This window comes from Petaurus breviceps, unplaced genomic scaffold (assembly GCF_028583685.1).
Source record: "Petaurus breviceps papuanus isolate PSGF00001 unplaced genomic scaffold, PetGlider_PUasm1.0 213, whole genome shotgun sequence".
In the NCBI taxonomy this organism is placed as follows: domain Eukaryota; kingdom Metazoa; phylum Chordata; class Mammalia; order Diprotodontia; family Petauridae; genus Petaurus; species Petaurus breviceps.
The window spans coordinates 4,977,607-4,992,476 of record NW_027185860.1 but is presented as its reverse complement, the minus strand read 5'-3'; positions in this window follow the sequence as shown (position 1 = coordinate 4,992,476).

The following is a 14,870-nucleotide window of genomic DNA, read 5'->3' as shown; positions in this document are numbered from 1 at the left end:
TCACTGAGCAGTAGCTAATGGGTTAGCTACATGGGTTCTCATGTTGAAAAATCAAAATTGGGAAATTCATTGTAAACAATGCAGGGCAGATAATTATGGGATGATATAAGGCCTTGTCTTTGTTTAATAATTTATCAGTTTTTCATGTAGATGCTCACATGGTTCTTAACCATGCCAGAACTTGAGTACAATGCACAAGTTGATTGACTAGTGAAGATTGTTACCTAATATGTTGTCCCTACTCTGACACCAACTGATGATGCAGTACTAACAAAATTGGCCCAGGTCATACACAAGATAAAGGTATTAGAATCTCATTCGTTGTTAAAATAAGTAGCATAGGAATGCCATATATGTGAAATGGAAAAGGAACAAAATGTTCCTCAAGTACTAACTGGAGAGATAGGAAGGAGAAAAGTTCCACCACAAATTTGGCAAATAGATTATATTAGTTCCCTACCACAAGATAATGGATGCAAATTTATATGTGTTTGTGAAGACACCTATTCAGGTGTACTAGTGGCTTGTCCACATGAGAATGTTATCTGAAAAAGACAAACTGTAAAACTCTAGATATCATAAGTCTACATTATGGAACCCAAGTGTAGATTCAAAGTGAAAATGGGTCCCATTTCAAAGGCAATGCAATGAAGAGATACTGTATATTAAACAATAAAGAATATTCCATATTTTCCACATGCATCTGGGTTACTTGAAAGAATGAATGGTCAAATGAACAGTTAAGGATGTTAACTTCTAATACTTCATAGAAACATTGGAAGGATAGTTTTTTAAGTGCTTTATTTAATTTGAATAATAGATTCTTCAGAGGAAGTATACCTCTAACCAGAATGATAACTCCAAATCTGCAAATTAGAAAACAACAGATACATAAGACACTGACTATTGAGTACTGGACTCTGAGGCAAAATGTCACATCACTGTATGTGGAAAACCTGGTTTGGCAGGATTTGATTTACATTGTTTAGAGGGCTATGGTTGAATAGAAAAGAAATAAGAAAGATCACTATTAGAATATGTATGAGAATCCCTAAAATCATTTTGGACACATATTATCTAAATCAATATTATCACACTGAGGAATACATGCATTGGCTGGAGTAACACATTCTAATTATCAAGGAGAAATTACTGTGACTTTCCAATATTTAGGTAAAGAAGTTATACAGTTTTGCAAATAAATGATCAAGTGATCATAATTCCTTGTGAAACAATACCCCTTGTGAAAACTTGTTCTTCTTCCAAACATAACTATCAGAGAACCTAATGGGTTTGGTTCTATTGACAGAATAAAACTGGGAGTTAAAGTATGGGTAAAGTGGAGACAAGATGATGTTCCAAATACTGTGGAAATTATAGCACATGGAAAAGATTAAACTCTATTGTTTATTCAGGAGAAGATGATTACCAAATTGTACACTTAACTCATATGTTCTACCATGAATGAATTTTTGATAGTGGGTTTATTGACTCCAGATGCACGACTGACCAGTATCTGTTTCTTTTTGGCTTTTCTATTATAGTTTTATTTATTTTTAATTTACAACATTCACTTCCACAAGATTTTGAGTTCTAAATTTTGTCCCAGTCTACCCCTTCCCACTACCCCAAAACAGAATACCCTCTCCCCCAATCTGCTCTCTCCTATATACTCCCCCATCACCTTTCTGACTCTCCAGTAGGGCAAGATGGATCTCCATACCCCAGTGCCTGTATATTTTATTTCCCAGTTGCATGTAAAATAATGATGATAATAATAATTTTTAAAACATTTGATTTTAAAACTTTGAATTCCAGGTTTTTCCCCCTCTTCTTTCATCACCCACCGTTACTGGAAAGATACACAATTCAATATAGGTTTTACGTGTGTAGTTATACAAAACAATTTCATAAAACACATATTGTGAAAGACTGACTATATTTCTCTCCATCCTATTGCACCACCTACTTTTTCTGTTTACTAATTTGTATCTGCCCCTTTTCAAAACTGTCTTTCTAACTACCCTAACCCCCCAATGTGCCTTCCCATCTATCATCCCTCCACTTATCACCTTGCCCCCTACTTTCCTGTAGGGTAAAATACCAAATTTAGTGTGTATGTTATTCCCTCCTTAAGCAAAATTCAATAAGAGTAAGGGGGACCCATTGCCTTTTGCCTCCCTGTTCTTCCCCTCCATTATAATATTTTTTTCTTTTGCCTCTTTTATATGAGATAATTTTCCCTATTCTTTCTCTCCCTTTCTCCTCTCAATGTATTACTCTCTCCCTCTTAATTTTTTTACTCAGATATCCCATTCTATTCAATTGTTCCTGTGCCCTTTGTCTATGTATACATGTACACAAGTCACATATATATTCATACGCACACATACCCTCCTATATAGACATATACAAATGTGAATGTGTGTGTACACACACGTGTGTGTGTATGTGTATATATATATATATACATATATATATTTACATTTACATTTATACTCCCTTCAACTATTCTCATACTGAGAAAAGTTTCATAAGTTAAAATTATCATTTTTTCTATGTAGGAATGTGAATAGTTCAACTTTAGTAAGTGTCTTAGGATTTCTTTTCCTTGTTTGCCTTCTCATGTTTCTCTTGCTTCTTGTATTTTAATATCAAATTTTCTATTCAACTCTTTTTTTCATTAAAAATGCTTCAGAGTCTTAAATTTTATTAAATAGCCATATTTTCCCTTGAAACATTACACTAAGTTTTCCTGGGTATGTAATTCTTGGTTTTAATCCTAGCTCCTCTGACCTCCAGAATATCATATTCCAAGCTCTTCAATCACTTAATGTAGAAGCTGCTAGATCTTGTGTTATCCTTATTGTGTTTCCACAATATTAGAATTGTTTCTCCCTGACCTGGGAACTCCAGAACCTGGATATAGTATTCTCAGGACTTTTCTTTTGGGGATATTTTTCAATAGGTGATCATTGAATTCTTTCAATTTCTATTTTGCCCTTTTGTTCTAAAATATCAGGGTTTTTTTACTTGAGAATTTCTTGAAGGATGATTTCTATGTTCTTTTTTTTATCATGGCTTTCAGGTAGTCCAATAATTTTTAAATTCTATCTGATGAATCTATTTTCTAGGACAGTGGTTTTGCTAATGAGATATTTCACATTGCCTTCTATTTTTTATTTCTTTGGATTTGTTTTTAACCATGTTGATTTCTCATAAAGTCATTAGCTTCCAATTGTTTCAATCTAATTTTAAAGGACTTATTCTTTTCAGTGAGCCTTTGAAATTCTTATACTATCTGGCAAATTTGGCTTTTTAAGGCATTCTTTTCCTCACTGTTTTTTGAGCCTCTTTTGCCATGAGAGTTGCTCTCTTTCTTGGGTTGTTATTTTCTTTAGTCAGGTTGTTGACTGTATTTTCATGATTTTTTTCATCATTCTCATTTCTCTTCCCAATTTTTTCTCCACTTCTTTTATTTGGTTTTCTAAATCCTTCTTGAACTCCTCCATGGCCACCAGTTCATATTAGAAGTTTTGATGCAGGAGTTCTGACTTTGTCTTCTTCCTCCCATTCCATGTTTTCATCCTTTTTGTCCCTAAAAAAGCAATCTAAGTTTTGATTGCTGTGCTTCCTTTCTTTCCTCTGCTTGCTCCTTTTTCCAGTCAATTACTTAATTTTTGAGGTCTTTGCCACAGTAGAACTCTGCTTGCAGAAATGAGAGCTTTGTTGGTGGTAATGGGGAATGCTCATGGAGTTTTTCTCTTTCTATGCCACCATCTTGGCTCTTGTCCCCTCCAGTCCTTCTAAAAACATTATTATCTTGCCTTTTTGTTCTGAATAACTTGTTTGCTAGACCTATTCAGATGAGTATCCTTCAACTGCAGATGCCTGCTTTCATAAGCCAGATACCACTACCAGTCCACAACTTTGATGTGCCACCCGCAGACCTCGCATTGACCAAGCTTCAGATTACAGGTGAACTGACTTTTCAAATAAGACCTGCTGTACCTACTGTCGACCAAGCTCTGAATGCCAGTTAAAGAACTAACCTCTCTAATTGGATCTCTTGGGGCAGGCACAACTTTATTTCCAATTTCAAATGGAAGTAGCTATAGAGAAGAGACCTTCACCCCTTACCCCAATATATTGTGCCCCATGCATTCAAGTGGAAATGATGCTATGCTTTTACTCAAGCACTTTCCTTTGGATATTTTCTTATGTACCTGTTTTGTGTAATCCTTGTTGTATTGTTGTAAAGGTCTATTGACACCATTTACTCCATAAATTCCCTCTAAACTCCCATTAACCTATGTAATGAAATGTATTGTTAATGTAGTTTTGCTATATAATGGATGTGAAATATTTTGAGGCCAATGTAATGGTAATGGAAATTTGAAAATCGTCCTTGCCCCTAATAGGCTGAATGAATTCACATGGATTTTGTGGTAGTAAGAGTTTGCTGAAGGGTATACACAACCCACAGGATTTTGGAAGTCAGAGCAGTTAGAGCTGGATGGAGGAGAGGACACACCCAGAGAGACAACAAGGCTTTTTAGTGTTTGTTTGTGGGAAGACTAAAAGATAGTGTAGCTCCATACTGTGTTATGGTGTATTAACTTCTTCGGTACTATTATGGATTTGGCTTTCTGGCTCTGGGATTTTGTTCTCTGGTGTCTGAATAAATATTTTATTTCTGTCTTTTATATGAAAAGTCTATTACATTTTGCAATTGAGAACTATACCAGAATATTTACAATCTCCATCAGCACTATAAATAGTGTGCTGATGCTACACTAGTACAATCTTGGTGGAGTTGTGAGCTGTGCATACCCTTTGCTACAGAAATACAACTGCTATATATATATATATATATCCCAAAAATATCCAAAAAGGGGGGCAAAATACCTATTTACACAAAAATATTTATAGCTGCATTTTTTCTGGTGGCTAAGAATTGGAAATTGAGGTGATGTCCATCAATCAGAGAACAGCTGAAGAAGTTGTGGTATATGATAATATGCTTATAGCATATGATTTTGCTGCAAGAATTTACAATCAGAATGACTTCAGAGAAAAACCTTGAATGACTTACATGAACTGATGCAAAGTGAAGATAGAAGAATCAGGATAATATTGTACACAGTGACAGAAATAATGTATGATGGAGAAATGTTAATGACTTAAATATTCTCAGTAGTTCAATGATCCAAGTTAATTTCAAAGGACTCTTGATTAATCATGGGCTCTGACTCCAGAGAAAGAACTGCTATTGTCTTAATACAGCCTGAAGAATATTAGTTTTCATTTTCTTTATTTCATTTTTTGTTTTTGTTTGAGTCTTGTACGAAACTACTAATATAGAAATGTTTTACATAATTGCACATGTATAAACTATATTGGATTCCTTACCAAGTCAGAAAATGGGGGAGGGGGAGATAAAGTTAGGGGGTATAGAATTTGGAACTCAAAACTAAAAATAATAAATATCAAATGACTGTTTTAACATCTAATTGGGGAACATAAAATATTGTTTTAAAACAGAAAGAAAATAGGTGCAACCCATTGCCACAGTGAATAGAGAACCAGCCCTAGAGTTAGGAGAAACAGTTCAAATTTGGCCTCAAAACACCGAACATATACTAGCCATGTGAACTTGGGCAAGTCACTTAACTGCACTTACCCTGCCTTATACTCTCCAAAAAGAAAAAAAATTTCAAAAAAAGAAAGAAAATAGAAGAGGTAATGCAAATGTAAGATAATAAAAATTCTAACTTATATGCTACAACTCATAAACTATAAAACAGAAGTAGAAAAATGCACCCATTATGACAACTGTATCTCCCATGGAGTATCTTTAGGAAAATATGGACTAGAAGCTGACAGTTTAAAATCCTGTCAGATATGTGGGTTACAATATTTATTGAGATAGGGAACATACTCTCTGATGAAATCACAATGAAATAATGAAACTAAGAATTTCTAGGACTCCATTGCCCAAGTATAAGTATTACTACTTTGTGATTTATATCTCATCAATCTTATTGATCTCTGAAGATCAGACTATTTTTATGTCTAGCTTCTTGAACCAGTAGTAATGATAATCATAGCTTACATTTGTTGACATCACTAGTTTTTTCTGTCCAAATAAGTAGATGAAGTACATAACACAAATGGTATTTATATTCTACCATTTTGAAGTCTGAGACTCAATAACTTTTCCACAATCCCATGGCTAGAAAGTTGTGATTCCAGGTACATAACCCCAATTTCTGAGTATAAGTTCAGTATCATTTCTCCTATATAATTCTGATCTAAAACTTCTATGACACTCTTAAGTTCGGGATGACAAGAAATTTAATGGTTGAATTCTCAAATTTTCCTTTGACATTGTATTATTTCATTTTATCAAATTTTCTGTCATACTTCTAAATTTCTGGAATTTCCTCTAAGAGACCAAATGTGGTTTTCTCAGTATCCTTGAATATAGTAATTTAAAAGAACTAAGCAAAATTGAGGTAAGAGTACTACTTACACTCTACTATTAAAGAAGAATAAACAATTAGCAAAAACTTACAAATGTCTCTTAAATTTTTCTTTAAACGTGTCTATGATTCTGTTTTAGTTAATTAATATATTATTTTAGCTTTCAAAACTCACTTTCCCAACATTTTGAGTTCCAAATATTCTCTCCCTTTCCCCTTCCCCCAGGCAAAGATGGCATGCATTCTGATCATCCCTTTCCCCAATCTGTCTTCCTTTCTATCACCCCACCCATTCTTCCATTATCCTCTTACCTGTTTATTGTCCTATATGGAAATACATATTTCAGTACTATAATGCCTGTGTAACTTATTTCCCAGTTCTATGAAAAAGAAATTAACATTCATTTTTTTAACACTTTAAGTTCTGACGATGGCAGAGTAAAATCAAGGACTTCCTTGAGGTCTCCCCAAATCCTTTCAAATACAAAAATTAATCTAAACATATCCTAGAGAAGAATAACCCAGAAAATTTCATAGTAAAACAACTTTCTAGCCCAGGTCAACCTGGAAGGTTGACAGGAAAATTCTGTTTCACCAGTATCTGAGAGGAGCACAGACCAATGTGGGCCACACCAGCACAGATGGGGTCTGAGCAGGCAACAGAGTACTGAATCACTGAAAGATGTATCATTTTCCAGACTTCTCAACCAACAAACATCAAAGACAACTTAGAAGGTCACTAGGAAAGGTCAGTCACACTTCTGTGAAAGAGAAGCATCATCTAGACTCAGCACCAGCCCAAGGGCAGTAGCAGCAGCAGCAGAAGCATTGCCTGCTTCCAGAGCACTTGGCCCACAGAGCATGGGAGGATTGAGAACCTACTCATAGGTGCATTTGCAGGAATCTCTTTTCTGGTGCTGAGGCAGGATTCTCTTGCTTTGCCCTTGCTAACATCTGGGTCACAGTCCTCGGTGGCAGCCTTTGTGTGAGGAAGAGCACAGGTACAGTGGAGCTTGTGGAAGTGGTGGAGAGAAAATCCTTTTCATAGTTCCAAGGAAGAAAAAAGTGCTTGTGGTCACAGACCACAGAATTATAGACAAGAGCACAAACCAGGAGAGGGTCATACAACATTGGAAAAAATAAAAATTTATAGGTCCCTGAAATATCTCTGAAAGCACCTGCACAAAACCCCTAAAGCTTTCAACAGTGAACTCTACACTTGCAAGCATAGTCCCACCATACCAAATAGGTAAAAAAAGCAAGCAATGGGCTGAAAAAATGTGTAAACAGTGTGAAAAAATGAGACTGTAGAATCTTACTTTGGTGACAAGAAAGATCAAAACATACAAATATAAAAAGACAAAAATGTCGAAGATGCTGCATCCAAATCCTTGAAGAAAAATATGAATTGGTTTCAGGACATAGAAGAGCTCAAAAATGATTTTGAAAATCAAGTAAGTGAAGTAGAGAAAAATTTGGGAAGAAAAATGAGAGTAATGAAAGAAAAATGCCAAAAATGAGTCAAAAACTTACTAAAGTCAACCCCAAAAATTCTGAAGAAATTAATACCTTAAAAGAGAGCCTAACTCAAATAACAAAAGAGATCTGAAAAGTCAATGAAAAGAAGAGTTTGTTAAAAATCAGAATTGGCCAAATGGAAAAGGTGGTGCAAAAGCTGACTAAAGAATATAATTCCTTAAAAATTAGAATGTAGCAAATGGAAGGTAATGACTTTACGAGATAGCAAAATATTATAAAACAAAACCAAAATAATTAAATAAATTAGGAGGCAATGTGAAATATCTCATTGGAAAAACAGCTGACCTGGAATATAGATCCAGGAGATATAATTTGAAAATTATTGGACTACCTTGAAAGTCATGACAAAAGAGGGGTGGGGGAGGCTAGACATTAACTTTCAAGAAATTGTCAAGGAGGGGTGTGAAGCCAAGATGGAGGAGTAAAAGCAGGAACTTTCTTCAGCTTCTTCTCCAAATACCTTCAATACCAGCATAGAATATAACTCTAAACAAATTTTATAGCTAGAGAAACCACAAAGTAACAGAGAAAAACAAATCTCTCACTGAAGGCAGCCTGTCAGGCCAACAGGAAGGGTCTATTACACCAGACTAGGAGCTAAGCACAGTTCTGTGCAACTGCACAAGACCAGACCCAGGCAGCTGATACTGGCCAGAGTAGACTTCAGGAGAGTGAATCAACATCAGCTATGGTGGTTTCTAGGCTTCTCAACCCCTAAACACCAAAGAGAATGTTAAAGGTCACTGGGAAGCTCTGTTGGAACTGGGTGATGGAGTAGCATGATCCAGTCCCTACCCTTGGGGCCAGAGGCAGTGAAGGTGTGATACCTGGAGCTCCTGCCACATGGCTGTTTCTATAGCTACTGTCCTGCAGATCATGGGGGACCAAGTGACAATTTAGAGGGTAATTTCTCTTGCTTTGACCTGCTTGGATTTGGGTTGCAGTCTTGGGCAGTGGTCCTGGGCTGAGAACACCAGTGTCAAAAAGCTTGTGGGGGCTGTAGAGAATGTGCCCTCCTCATAGCTCCAACAACTGTAAAAGTCCCAGCGATTTGGGACACAGCTCTCTTCACTCTGGAAGCAGAATTCTACTGTGGTAAAGAGGTCAAAAGTCAAGAATTGGCTGGCAAGATGAACAAGTAGAGAAAGTGTAATAAGACCATAGAAACTTTTTGGGGGATAAAGGACCAAAACATGGAATGGGAGGAAGACAACAAAGTCAGAACTCCTGCATCAAACACTCCCAAGAAAAATATGAGGCACAAGGAATAGAGCAGCTAAAGAAGAATTTTGAGAATCAAGTAAGAGAAGAGAGAACAATTGGGCAAAAAATTGAGAATGTTGCAAGAAAATAATGAAAATGAAGTCAACAGCCTGCTAAAGGAGCCCCCCAAAATACTGAAGAAAATAATTCCTTATATAATAGACTAACTCGGGGGCTGCTAGGTGGTGCGGTGAATAGAACAACAGCCTTTGAGTCAGGAGGGCCTGAGTTCAAATGTGGACTCAGACACTTAAGTCTTACTAGCCATATGACTTTGGGCAAGGCACTTCACCCCAATTGCCCTCCAAAAAGCAAAAAAAAAATAGACTAAATCAAATGGCAATAGAGGCCCAAAAATAATGCAGAGAAAAATGCCTTAAAAAGCTGAATTGCCCAGCTGGAAAAGGTATTTCAAATGCTCACTGAAGAGAATAATTCCTTCAAGATCAGATTGGAGGAAATAGATGCTAATGACTTTATGAGGAATCAAGATACTGTAAAACAGATTCAAACAAATGAAAAATAGAAGGAAATGTGAAATATCTCATTGGCTATATATACCCTGATGTCAAGTTTTTCTTTGAGACACACTTTGGGAAGAGTTGTGTGATTTGGCCAGATGAGACTCAGGGCAGCCACTGAGCCCCCTGGCTTTGAAAACCCAGATGTTGGTGTTTCTCTCTGGTAACTAAGTATGGATTTAATAGTTGGATATATGTAAGCCCTGTCTGTTGAATTTGTTATTTTCTGTTGTAACTTCAGTTTGTATTCTCTGAAGTTCAGGTTGCTGACTTTTTCCCCTGAACTAGGTAAATGATATATGTTTGATTGATTAAAGTAAGATTGTTAACTCATTTTGAGTTGCTTTCCTTTAGAAAAGCATATCTAAGAACCTGTGCAAGAAGCTATCCTGGCTATGCTAGGTTGCTTGCTGCTACTATGGGGGTGGATATAAGAGTGAACACATTGGTGTAAAGGGTGTACAGTAGGTTCACTATATTGGGATGGGTGGTAGGGGAAAGATGGAGAGAAAATTTGTAACTCAAAATCTTGTGGAAATGGATATTAATAACTGAAAATAAATAACTAAATTATATATACATACACATATACATATACGTGTATGTATGTGTGTATATGTGTGTGTGTGTGTGTGTGTGTGTGTGTGTGTGTGTGTATGAAATATCTTATCCTGGAAATTTGCCCTGTATTCTAGAACCAGAAGGAAAAACAGAAATTGACAGAATATACTGATCACTTCCTGAAAGTGATGCTAAAATAAAACTAGGAATATTGTAGCCAAATTCCAGAATTTCCAGGTCAAAGAGAAAATATTGCAAGCAGCCAGAAAGAAACAATTCATGTATTTTGGAAAACAATTATGATAACACAAGATTTAGCAGGTTCTAACTTAAAGAATCCGTGGTCTTGGAATATGATATTCCAGAGGTCAAAAGAGCTAGGATTAAACCCAAGAATCACTTACCCAGCAAAACTGAGTATAGTTCTTCAGGAGAAAAAATAGATATTCAATGAAGTAGAGGACGTTCAAGCATTACTGGGGAAGAATAGAATAGAACTGAATAGAAAATTTGACTTTCCAATACAAGATTCCAGGGAAGAATGAAAAAGTAAGCAGGGAAGTAACCATAAGGCACTTATTAAAGCTGAACTGCTTACATCCCTTCATGGAAAGATGATATTTGTAACTCATGATCCCTTTTTCAGTATTAGGATAATTGCAGGGAATACACACCACACAGACATATATATATATATATATATATATATATATATATATATATATATACATATACACACACACACACATACATATACATATATATGAGTGTGTGTATATGTATTTGTATATGTTAGACCGAGGACGCAGGGTGAGGTGAATATGAAGAAAGCATATGCAAAAAACAAAATGAAAGGGTGAGAGAGGATTGTACCAGGAGGAGGAGAAAGAGAGAGATAGAATAAAGTAAAATATCTCACATAAAAGAGGTAAGAAAAAGCCTTTACAGTGGAGGGGAAGAGGGGGGATTTGAGAGGGAATGAGTCAACCTTACTACCATCAGATTTGACTGAAGGAAGAAATAATATACACACTCAGTTGGGAGTGGAAATCTATCTTACCCTACAGAAAAGTTGTGGAGAAGTGGATAAGGAGGGGGGAGAGATAATGGAAAGGAGAGCAAATGAGGTGAGGCAGTAATCAGAAGAAATCACTATTGCAATGGGACAGGGTCAAAGGACAGAAGAGAATAAAACAGGGGCAGGATAGGATGGAGGGTAATACACTAAGTCTTTCACAACATGAATATTATGGAAGTTTTCCCCATGTATAACCTACATCGAAATGCTTGCCTTTTCAAAGAGGGTTGGGGGGGGGAGAGGAAGGGAAGAATGTAGAAATCTGGAGAGGAAGGGAAGAATGTAGAAATCTGTAGCAGCAAGCACCCCAAGCGCGTCCTCAGCGTTTGCTGCCCATACAGGTTCTTGGATCTGCTTTGATAAAGGAAAGCAACTCAAAATGGGTTAACAAGCTTACTTTAATCAGTCAGACATATATTGTTTACCTTGTTCAAGGGAAAAAGGTCAGCACCCCGAACTTCAGAATACACAGACAGAATTATCAAGTCAGAGAAACAGTAGACAGATTTCCAAACTGTCCAACCATTACATCCATACCAAATCAACATCTGGGTTTTTCAAAGGGGGGGAGGGAGGGGGGGAGCTCTGGACAACGGCTAGCCCAGAGTTTCATCAAATCACAGAACACTTCTCAAAGTGAGACCCAAAACAAAGCTCACTGGCCAATCAAGAAGTATCTACTGAAAAACAAGCCTCCCACCCCAGGCTCCAGGTGCACTTTAGCCTAGGGGCAGGGAAGATCTTCAAATTTACATTCCCATTACAAAGTCAAAGTTTAAAAACGGATATTAAAAATTGTTTTTACTTGCAATTGTGAAATAAGATATAGAGGAAATAGGGTATAGAAATCTACCTTGCCATACAGGAAAATAGAAGAGAAAGGGATAAGAGAGGGCAGAGTGTGAGTTCTATAAGGGAGCACAGATCAGAGAAGGGGAAATCAGAATTCACCCTGTCTTTGGGAGGGGCAGGGAAAAGATGGGGAGGAAATCTGGAACTCAAAATCTTGTGGAAGTGAATTTACAAAGCTAAAAACAAATTAATTTCAAAAACCACTCTTACAAAAATGAATTCTGAATTCTCTCCCTTCTTTCCAGACTATCCACCTTAATGGAGATGACAAGCAATACAATGAAGATTATAAATGTGTAGTCATGCAAAATACTTCTATAGTAGTCATGTTGTGAAATACTAACTATATTTCCCTCCATCCTATACTGTCCTTATATTTTCTCTATTGACCCTGACCATACCCAAAATGTTTCCTTCTGATTATGCCTTCTCCTAATCTGCCCTCCTTTTGATCATCCTCCCTCTCTTTTCATCCCACCCCCTTTCCTATAGGGTAAAATATATTTCCATACAAAATTGAGTGTATATTTTATTGCCTCCTTAAATCAAATCCAATTAGATTAAAGTTCACTCATTCCCTCTCACCTCCTCCCTTCTCCTCCACTGTAAAAATATTTTCTTGTCTTTTTATGTGAGATAGTTTCCTCCATTTTGCCACTCCCTTTCTCCTCCCAGTACAGTCCTCTCTCATACTTTAATTTTATTTTTAGATATCATCCATTCATATTCAGCGCACCCTCTATGTATGTATCTCTCTATTTACATCTATATGTATTTATCTCTGAGTATAGATAGATATTGAAATGCATACAGATCTATCCAGTTAGATAGATAGATACATACATACATACATACAAAGATACATAGATTTTCCCTCCAACTAACCTAATACTGAGAAATGTCTTATGAGTTATAATTATCATTCTGGTGGAATGCTAATAAAGCTGCCCCCAACCTAATATTCTAACTTCACTATTGGCTGGCCTCTACTGAACAGTAGGCTCACTGTATCTAGCTAGGCCCACCTCCAAAGTCCTAACTTCTTCATATATGTTTCACGGCTAACTAGAACAGCAAGTGTGTCCCTAAACTCTAAGTTCCCAAAGAAACAGCAGGTGTGTGTACATGTGATGGTAACCTAGCTACTACCTCTAGCTGATCACTACACCCAGACCCATTCCCACAGAAACAGGTTTGTTCTTGTATTCAATCACAATCATATCATCCATCTAGACTAAGACAGGACCACAATAGCTATCTATCTTGACCAGACAGGACCACAATAGCTAGTCAATACCTGGCAGTATGACCAGCATGTCTAACCCTTGAACCATAGAAGGGATCACTCCTCCATTACTTAATCCTTTAACAAATTCAGCTTGCAGTTTTCATATTCTTCTATTGTATGTAAATTGTGCTTATGTAATTGCATCTCTATCCTATAAAAATCCATCTTGCTTTCTATGAGGTTGTTGATTCCTCTTGGAATTTAACGTGCTTCATGAGTGGCTTCAATTTCAATAAATGCCTGTATTTGGATTAGAGCTGGTCTGACTGAATTCTTTGAGATGGTCGCACCTCAACACATCAAGAAACTGCAACAGTTTTTTTTTGATTGGCAGAGCCCCCACCACAAGAGTTTTTGTCATACCTGGGTCTAAACTGCAACAATTCCATGTAAGAATATAAATAAATCAACTTTTAAATGTCCCTTATGATTTTGCTTTCCTTTTGCCTTTTTAATGGTACTCTTGAGTCTTGTATTTAAAAGTCAAATTTCCTGTGCAGTTTTGGTATTTTCCTTAAGAATGCTTGAACGTCCTTTGTTTCATTGAATGCCCATTTTTTTTCCTAAAGTATTCTGCTCAATTTTTCTAGGTATGTGATTCTTGGTTTTAATGACAAATCTTTTGACCTCTGTAATATTATTTTCCAAGACATCTGATTTCTTAATGTAGAAGTTGCTAAATCTCGTGTTATCCTGACTTTGGCTACATGATATTGAATTGTTTCTGGCAGCTTACAATATTTTTCTTTGACTTTGGAACTCTGGAATTTGGCCAGAATAATCCTGGCAGTTTTCCTTTTGTGATCTTTTTCAGGAAGTTATGTGGATTCTTTCGATTTCTATTTCCCCCTCTGGATCTAGAATATCAGGACAGTTTCCTTGATAATTACTTGAAAGATGATGTGTACATTCTTTACTTGTTGCTTGCTTTCAGGGAGTCTGGTACTTTTTAAATTATCTCTCCTTGATGTATTTTCTAGGTCAACTACTCTTTCAATGAGATATCTCACAATATATTTTACTTTTTCATTACTTTGGTTTTGTTTTATATTTTATTGATTTGTCATAAAATCATGAGCTCCCATTTGTTGCATTCTAACTTTAAGGAATTATTATCTTTAGTGAGTTTTTGGACCTCCTTTTACGTTTGGTAAACTCGTCCTGTTAAGCCATTCTTCTACAAATTGGCTTTTCAAACCTATTTTGCTATTTGAGCCAGTCTATTTTTTAAGTTGTTATTTTCTTCAGCATTTTTAAGGTCTTCTACAGAAAGCTATTGACTC